General features: G+C 32.3%; 2 pseudogenes; one reads left to right on the top strand and one right to left on the bottom strand.

Annotated features, from left to right (window-relative positions):
- The first annotated feature begins 8 nt into the window (after nucleotides 1-8).
- Nucleotides 9-2735, top strand: LOC120190888 (annotated as a pseudogene).
- A 936-nt stretch (nucleotides 2736-3671) lies between these two features.
- LOC120190941 lies at nucleotides 3672-5864 on the bottom strand (annotated as a pseudogene).
- Between the last annotated feature and the right edge of the window lie 2533 nt (nucleotides 5865-8397).

Below are 8397 nucleotides of genomic sequence, written 5' to 3'. Positions count from 1 at the left end.
TCAAAGCCAGTTTTATTTTTCTTTCATCCCCCGTCATTTTACCCTTTGTTTCAACTCATTATCATTTAACCCTCGACCTCGAGGCTGAAGAGATGGCCAAAGAGATGCAGAAGACTAGCATGTTCATAGAGAGAAACCCTGGAGATTATGAGAATGGTGATATTGGCAAGAACTTGGATGATGATGGCCGAGTCAAAAGAACCGGTACTTATTTGTTTTTTTCTTCCCTTCGAATGCTTATCATTGTTATCCTTCTTTACATGGTCCTTATTTCGCTTTGGTTGTTGGTTTTTGAATTTTTTTTTTTCTTTGAAGGGACTTGGGTTACTGCAAGTGCTCATATTATCACTGCCGTGATTGGATCTGGAGTGCTATCTCTTGCATGGGCTATTGCCCAATTGGGTTGGGTGGCTGGACCGGCAGTTCTCATGGCTTTCTCCTTCATCACCTTCTTCACCTCCACCCTTCTTGCTGATTGCTATAGGGCTCCTGATCCTGTCCATGGAAACAGAAACTACACCTACATGGATGCTGTTAGAGCTTACTTAGGTACCACATTAATACCTTATTAAGTGATTGTTTACAGTTCCAAGAAAAAACGATATTTTAAAGAGAAACTATTTCTCCACGTAGATAATTCAATCAATTCCCAAAATGCCGCAGAAACCATTAATGGAACATCAAATTCATGCTTTATCTTTTTGCAGGAGGAAGAAAAGTCCAACTATGTGGATTAGCTCAGTATGTAAATCTTCTCGGAATAACCATTGGTTACACTATCACAGCATCAATTAGCATGGTGTAAGTTTGAAATATTCCTACATGTTAAATTGTTGGAATTTCACAGTGGCAATTGTTCTATTAATTGTTTCTTTTATCGTCTCCTATTTGCTTGTAATCAGGGCTGTCAAAAGGTCAAATTGCTTCCACAAGCATGGCCATCATGTGAAGTGCCACACATCGAACAACCCTTTCATGATTATCTTCGCTTGCATCCAGATCGTTCTAAGCCAAATCCCAAACTTCCACAATCTTTCATGGCTATCGATTCTTGCTGCTATTATGTCTTTCGCTTATTCTTCCATTGGCCTTGGACTCTCCATCGCCAAAGTTGCAGGTAATTTCAACAGCTGATAAGAATGAAAGTGAAGCTCTCTTTGCACTTTAAATTAACAAACACAAATCATCCATCAGTTTCTGTTTTATTTACTTGATAGATTTGCTTGAATTTTATCTTAATTAAACGCTTCCCTGAATTAACATCAAGGTGGGGGACATGTAAGGACAACCTTAACTGGAGTGGCAGTAGGGGTGGACGTGACAGGATCTGAAAAGATTTGGAGGACATTCCAAGCTATTGGAGACATTGCCTTTGCCTATGCATATTCTACCGTCCTAGTTGAGATTCAGGCAAGTATTTACAGATATAAAATTCAAATTGTCAAGAATTTGTATGCGATAATTGCAAGGAAATGGTGCCTGATTTAATGCCGGTATGAGATGACTGTCTCCCCTGCATGTATTCACATATGCATACAAAAATATGATTTTTTAAAGATTGTAAGATGCTGAGATCCAAAGATTCCTATGGACCAGAATATTTCAGAATTTGGTCCATGGATTCTATTGCATTTGCCAAAAGGAAAAGTAAGCGAAAGCTTTATTTTTTTTTCCAACTTTCCTTTTATAAGTTATCACGAACCTATTAGCAGCAGATTGTGACGTCCAATATAGTTGGGTATCTACTGTTTTTTGTCCCATCTCAAAAAAGAAGCACCTTTTCAAAGTGCAGCCTCTGGATTCGTCGCAATCGATAACTAGCACATGCTGATCTAAATTCTGAAAAAGAGAGAAACAGAGGTATCTAGAAGTTTTACTTTTTTCCCTTTTTTTCTTTATGATTTCAGGACACGATCAAATCGAGCCCACCAGAAAATAAATCAATGAAGAGAGCAACAACTCTCGGTGTCTCAACGACCACTATTTTCTATGTCCTTTGCGGCCTTGTTGGGTATGCAGCCTTCGGAAATGATGCACCAGGAAATTTCCTCACTGGCTTCGGCTTCTATGAGCCCTTTTGGTTGATCGACTTCGCCAACATCTGCATTGCCATCCATCTTATTGGTGCTTACCAGGTAAAACACAAACATATATATATATACATGAAACTTAGTCCCATTGATGACTTTATGGTCTAACATGGTTGACATATGTCCAGGTGTTTGCCCAACCCTTATTCGGGTTCGTTGAGAGCTGGTGTGCCAGACACTGGCCAGAAAACAAGTTCATTACAAGAGAGCATGCTGTTGATATTCCATGCTATGGTGTTTACAACGTCAACTTCTTCAGGGTGGTGTGGAGGACAACCTATGTTATGGTGACAGCCGTGGTAGCTATGCTATTTCCTTTCTTCAACGATTTCTTAGGACTTATTCGGGGCCGGCTCATTCTGGCCATTGACGGTCTACTTCCCGATCGAGATGCACATTGCTCAAACGAAATTGCCCAAGTATTCATTCAGGTGGATATGGCTGAAAGTTCTGAGCCTGGTATGCTTGATCGTTTCGCTGGTTGCTGCTGCTGGATCTGTTCAAGGACTGATTCAAAGCCTCAAGACATACAAGCCGTTTTCGACTTAGGATTGAATGAATTTATCTCTCTTTTCTTATGTTGTAGGACTACAGTGCTTTAATTCCGTGTGAAATATTAAGAAATTAGTGGAAACTGTAATTTATTTCTGTTTTACTTCTGGTCAAGGACTACAGTGCTTTGATTCTGTGTGAAATATTAAGAAATTAGTGGAAACTGTAATTTATTTCTCTTTCTCTTTTGTTTTCCAAATCAGTATCTAGTAGTATCTGTATTAGCTTCTTCAATTGGAGGCAAAAGCAAACTCTAAAGCTCCATCTGAAATGGGAGACATATGTTAGAAAGTGTGATGATGCATGAAATGCAACATTACGTATTGATGATATCAATTGGTTTTTTGAAGTTTGATGGGCTGAGATCAGGTGGATCAACCTGCTTAGGTTTATTGACGTCTGTGTCAAATCTCTTCCATAACACAAATTTTGATTTTCTGATCACTTTTGTTTCATATTTTTGTTTATTTTATCATTTAAATTTTAAAATTATATTTTGATTATTGATCTATTGTAAAATGTTCATTCAGATGTTATTTTGTACATGGCATCTCAGTTTATATCTTTTTTCAAGTTATTTTTTAATGAATTGAAATTTTATGTTTTAAATAAAAGCTTAATCTTCATCCGATTTTGTTTTTTGGACTGAAAGCTACTTTTGCTTCATTTTATTCTCCTTAGTTTTTTTTTTTTAATCTTCAAAGACGATAACTGGAGTTCAGGTGAAAAATCCAAAGCAAATATACGCAGAGAGATGGGATATAAAATCGTTCTTTTTTCGTTGTGTTTTCATTTTCCAATAAAATGAAAATAAAAGTATTATATTAAATTTTATATTAAGTTGACTTTAATTTTTTTTGAAAAATTAAATATGAACATTTGCTTGATTTGTGAAATTACATGTATTGTCACAGATTGTCTTAGAAATTCGGAGGAGCTAATGATAGCCTAAAAAATCCTCGTTGCTGTTTTTATAGATATTTAAAAATTATTGTAATGGGACGTGATTGAGTATAAAATACTAAACGGTCAAGAAGGATGCCATGAGATATTAGGCTTTGGCAATTGCAACACTACGCTACAAACCTAGCAATTGAGGAAAATACTATAGCCATTTATCAAATTTTAATCTAATAAATTTTCTTGGTCGGTTATACAATCTACGAATTTTGATGTAATAAAAACGGTTGTAAGATTTGAGAGAGCCATTGTGTGATAGAAGAGATATTCAGTCAAAAAGTGACCAAAGGCACAGATGAATGACAAAAACGTCACCAAGTACAGTGGCTTATTTTCCAAGTTAAATGCACAGAGAAAGCAGAGGGTACAAGTCAAAAGTGTCCAAACTCCAAACGTCCTCCCATGAACTTCGGTCACTGCATATCAAAACAGGAGATTACCAATTATAAGATCTGGAATGACATATATTCAGCAGAAAACATATTGCCATCTGGGGTCAAAACCTTTTCCACAGCTATATGATACCAGAGTCTTCTTTTACGTTTAGAAATGATAAAAGAGTAATAAGGGTCCAGAAGGAAAACTAAACCGCAAGGGTAATCAGGTTGCCGTAGAACATAGAAATAAAATAGAGCATTAGCAAATTCAATTACTCAAAGAAAACGTAAAAAACCATATCCATTCCACAATTGACATATTTTGATGTCTCCACTCTTTGGTATGAGGTTTCAGTAGTTCTAATGAATATAGAACTTCTTAATAGCAAAAAAGCAGGGGTTCAATCCCAATCGTGTTTATCTTGTTTGAAACAGATACTCTAAATCATCATTGGATATGGAAATGCTCAAATGCACAAAATATCATGCTCAAGCCAATATCTGATTTATATGCAGCACATGATATTGACTGCATTGTATTAACTTTGGTAACCCTTCCTATTGATCCTTTTCATTAGCATGTGCAAAGACTACTGTATATACATGCACCCCAATACCATGAAAGGAGCAGGGGCGTTTTCAAATTCTATTGAGTGTTCTAATTTGTCACATCACAGTCAAAATCCAAAGTATTGTATCTTTCTCAACCTCTGATCAACTCTCAAGCCAAATACAGTCCTCATTATTAAGTTTTCGTGTGAGAAATCACCTACGACCCCTTTTCCGTCAACATACTTTCATTTTAGATATGCAACGGCTTATACTTGAAGATGCAATGAACATATAAAATTTCTGATGCGCCAAATCTTTTGTGTTTGTCTACTCCAAGTCAGACATCCAATATCTTACTTGGACAATCGGCCCAAAATCAAATGTCTGATTACTAAACTCATCAACCATCACATGACAATTCTAGCTAGGCTTGTCTACTTTTTGACTCAACTAGTACAAGAAACCAACTACAGTGAATCTTTCTTGGTTTTGGTACAGTAACTTAGGTATAGATATGAATCATGCATTCTCCTCTACCCTCATTCATTCTCATCATCCAAGACAAAATCAAAAGGCAATATACCAAAAAAAAAAAAAAAACTTCAAGTAAGATACATCATCATCATTGGACTGGTAAGCAATTGCAAAAGATATTTCACCTGAACAAGCAAATTTGATGCACCATATATCCTATGTATTCATTAAGCATAATTTTTTTTTGAAGCATTTCAACAAAAACTATCAACTCTTAGTTATTAGATCTGGAAAAGAAAAAATTCCACTAATTTAGCGTGCTAATTAGTAGTGATATTCTTTTCAATGTAAGACAAATAACATTATTAAAAAATTTTAAACTGTGGATCCCACATTATACATTCTTCCCTGCTTTCTAATCTGGGTATGGAAGTTTCGATCTCAAACATAAAGAGACATAACCCAACACCGTGTATACATGACCGTAAAACACGAACTTAATTCCATTGTTTAGATGTTAAAGATTTGTCGTTTACAGAATTAGTGATGTTCCCCAATTCTATTTAGTTCTAATTAACGGAAAACAAGACATTGAGAACCATTTAATATAAGTAAATAAAAAAAGAATTTAAGCAACCAAAGAAGAAGCTTGGGAGAAAGAAGCATACTAGTGGTGCTGGAGAAAACAGCGACGCGAAGAGCCCAAATATCGAGAAGCCAAACCAAACGGAAAGTAATCGAAGTGAACCCCCTAGCATTAACCACCATCCCAAAGCCTTCATCTTCTTCGTTTACTCTTTTCCCCTTCCCTCTGTGTTGTACAGTCTGTACTGCTACCTACCTTCAACTGTAACTGCTGACTTTTGTAAAATGTTTTGGATTGTACAGTATCTTTTAAAAGATGAATTTTATAATTTTCACTTTTTAAAAAATATTTTTGAATAAAAATATTTATTTATTTATATTTTAAAAAATAATATTTAAAATAAATATTTTATAAAAAAATAAGTCTTAAAAAAATTAATTTTTAGTTTTAAAAAGGTAAAGTTATTAAAATTGATATATTATAAAATATAATTTAAATATGTTATATGTGCAAAATGGATGACATCGGTCCATAAATAAGACCCAAACCCAGTTGAGACTAGCCTTATTAGTTGAAGGCAAACAATCATACTAAAAATATGTGAATTTCAGAATATGTTTAGTATTCATTTATATTTTGATCAACAAGACATAATTAACTTATATTACTATAAAATTATGTAAAAAATATTACTGTAAAATTAAATTAATTTTATATATTTTTAGAATATATCTTATATCAATAATATTCGAGTAATACAATCATTACAGTTAACTTGATTTTATATTGATATGTTCAGTACTTTATATATGTATTATAGAACATCATATCTATTTAAAATTTAATTTGCAAGACAAATAAAATATATTTCTTGCCTTTAAATATATCGATAAATTTGATATTCCCTATAAATATGGTATTTTAGTAGATTAATTTAAAATTTTATATACATAATAAAATAACAGTATATCAATCGCCAGATATTAAAACATTTACTTTATACAATTTAAACAGATTTATTTATCTTAAATAAGCTCAATTTTGCATGAATTAAGCAGTGGTAAAAAATCGTTGTTATTCTTTGAAGCCTCAGGTCTAAACATCATGAATATGATCAAGGTGTGAGAATTTAATGTCAAATGTTTAAGAGTGCTCTTTGTACAATTAGTCTTACACATATCCCAGATTAATTTTAAAAAAATTAAGCTCAGTCTTTTCGCATAAATCTATTTATTCAATAAATATTACTTGAGATGATTAAAGGAGTATCACCACGACTGATCAAAATGACGTTTTTGTTATTATGTTGATTTTCTTTACTTTGAACCCTCAATTGAATTTGAATACATAAATTGTGTTCGTAGATAGTTTTCTTACGTCGTTCAATTATGATTTATGATCTTTTTGTGGTCTTCTAATAGTTTAATTACCTTTTGTGGTTCATTGATCAATGTCATCAGATTTGTTCGTATCTACCTTTTATTCGAGTTTATTCGCTTAGGGTTTTTTTATCTTTTCCTTGTATATGGACCTTGTGTGATATTAAGTAGCTAATTTCTTGTGTTAATGATTATATAGAAATATCTTTATTATGTGTTTAGTTGATGATTGTAATGGTAAATTTTTATTGTAATTTAATATTTTTCTATTTTTTAAAATCTTTTATCTTCTCAAAAAAAATCTCAGTTTTTAACTTTTGAATCATTTTTAGGTTTTCCTTATTTTTAGAAATATCTTTATTATGTGTTTAGTTGATTGTAATGGTAAATTTTTATTGTAATTTAATATTTTTCTATTTTTTAAAATCTTTTATCTTCTCAAAAAAAATCTCAGTTTTTAACTTTTGAATCATTTTTAGGTTTTCCTCTATTTTTCTCTAGCTACTCACTCCATTTTTTTTTTCATTTTTGTTCGGTAGTGACGTCTTTATTTATTTTTATTTTGAATAACTCTGTATTTATGACACGCTTTCATTTATTTTGATGATAGATTTTTTTACATTTATGACATATTTTCATATGCCTTTTAGAACACTTTTGGTATTCTTAATCGATTGTTTGGTAGATATTTTTCGTTTAATTTTTGAAGTAATGAATTTGAAGTTGTATGACGATTATTTATGATTTTACTGGATTATTTATGATCTTACTGATTTTCTTTATATTAGACCCTCGTATTGGATTTCAATATGTTGTTTGCATTTTTAGATAGTTCATGTTTTGATATAGTCGTATATGCTCATATCTATATTTTGTTTAAATATTTTGAATTTTTTATATTTTTTATATGATCTTAAGTGATTAGTATCTTAATAAAAAGAATACTTTAATTATATATTTAATTTATGATTATAATAATTTTAAATATATTTTTAATAAAATTAACGAATTTTAATTTATAAAAAAAACTTAAGCTCTGTTTTTAAACATAAAGGTAAACTTTATAAGGAGGAGATTGGAATAATGGTTTTAAACATATGAAATTTGTCAAGTCAAACCAAACGAGAGTGATGTAAAATTTCCTGAAAATGCTTTTAAAATTGTGGCTCTAATTGGGCGGTTAACTTTGTGGATGTAAATGGTCTGTGATTCTAATTTCCACAGAAATGAAGCGAATCCCCTGAAGAGTTAAGCACCTTCCACTTTCCAATAAAAGCTGCGACACTTTTATTTTATGAAATCGTAAATCCAATCCAATCCAGTCCAGTCAAACCAAACAAGCAGATGGCCGTAAACGTGACTCCCTAATTATCGATTCTCGACTCAATGCCAATCCTACATAACCAATTCTGGCACACTGCCACTGC

This window comes from Hibiscus syriacus, unplaced genomic scaffold, assembly GCF_006381635.1.
Source record: "Hibiscus syriacus cultivar Baekdansim isolate YM2019G1 unplaced genomic scaffold, ASM638163v2 tig00116964_pilon, whole genome shotgun sequence".
NCBI classification, from domain to species: domain Eukaryota; kingdom Viridiplantae; phylum Streptophyta; class Magnoliopsida; order Malvales; family Malvaceae; genus Hibiscus; species Hibiscus syriacus.
This window is presented reverse-complemented; position numbering and strand designations above follow the sequence as displayed.